The sequence below is a fragment of the Mytilus galloprovincialis genome, chromosome 6 (genome assembly GCF_965363235.1).
Source record: "Mytilus galloprovincialis chromosome 6, xbMytGall1.hap1.1, whole genome shotgun sequence".
Lineage (NCBI taxonomy): Eukaryota > Metazoa > Mollusca > Bivalvia > Mytilida > Mytilidae > Mytilus > Mytilus galloprovincialis.
Window position 1 is genome coordinate 24,190,079 of NC_134843.1, and position 1,513 is coordinate 24,191,591.

Below are 1,513 nucleotides of genomic sequence, written 5' to 3' on the forward strand. Positions count from 1 at the left end.
GTCTTGAACTTTGTTTAAAACATTGTTGTGGCGTTATTCTATTGTTTTATCCGTTCTTTATTTTCAGTGATTGAACTATCGTTCACCTGTAAGAAATCATTATTTTACCTTTAACTGTCCAATATTTTTAAGAATAGCCCTTCTCTTTCTTAAAAATATTGGACAGCTAAAGATAGCACAACTGATTCTTACAGGTAAATGATAGTTCAATCACTGAAATAAATACTATTAAATTCCCCTTATTTTGTTCATCATGTGAACAAAAATACAACCAAAGAACAAATCACCTTCGAATACAATAATTTTGTCACTCATCAAACTTGAGAAATACAATCACTGTCATATTGATTTTAACACTACCCATACTGATATCACAGTCATTTTTCTCATGTTTTTGAGTTGTCTGTGTAATCACTTATTCAATTGGTTTATTATACTCGTTGTATGTCTTCATTTTGTTGCTTTTATGAATTTCTCTTTTCAAAAGATATATCCTCGTCCTTCTTTGGTTATTAAAATTGACCTCTGCGGTTGCTCTTATTCTTCCTATCATCATTTTCAACTACAATTAAAATAGAAAAAGCACAACGTTATGATTCTAAAGTATGATAGATCATGCCGCAATACAAGGACCATAAACAACCTAAACCTTATACTGTGTACACAGTGCGAATTTAGAACTTGCTTCATAAACTAGGGGACTACAATTACAGTTTTTATACGACCGCAAAATTTGAAAAAATTTTCGTCGTATATTGCTAACACGTTGGCGTCGGCGTCGTCGTCGTCCGAATACTTTTAGTTTTCGCACTCTAACTTTAGTAAAAGTGAATGGAAATCTATGAAATTTTAACACAAGGTTTATGACCACAAAAGGAAGGTTGGTATTGATTTTGGGAGTTTTGGTTCCAACATTTTAGGAATTAGGGGCCAAAAAGGGCCCAAATAAGCATTTTCTTGGTTTTCGCACTATAACTTTAGTTGAAGTTAATAGAAATCTATGAAATTTTGACACAAGGTTTATGACCACAAAAGAACGGTTGGGATTGATTTTGGGAGTTTTGGTTTCAACAGTTTAGGAATAAGGGGGCCAAAAAAGGGCCCAAATAAGCATTATTCTTGGTTTTCGCACAATAACTTTAGTTTAAGTAAATAGAAATCAATGAAATTTAAACACAATGTTAATGACTACAAAAGGAAGGTTGGTATTGATTTTGGGAGTTTAGGTCCCAACAGTTTAGGAATTAGGGGCCAAAAAGGGACCCAAATAAGCATTTTTCTTGGTTTTCGCACCATAACGTTAGTATAAGTAAATAGAAATCTATGAAATTTAAACACAAGGTTTATGACCATAAAAGGAAGGTTGGTATTGATTTTGGGAGTTTTGGTCCCAACAGAATAAGGGGCCCAAAGGGTCCAAAATTAAACTTTGTTTGATTTCATCCAAATTGAATAATTGGGGTTCTTTGATATGCCGAATCTAACTGTCATGACTGTGTATGTAGATTCTTAA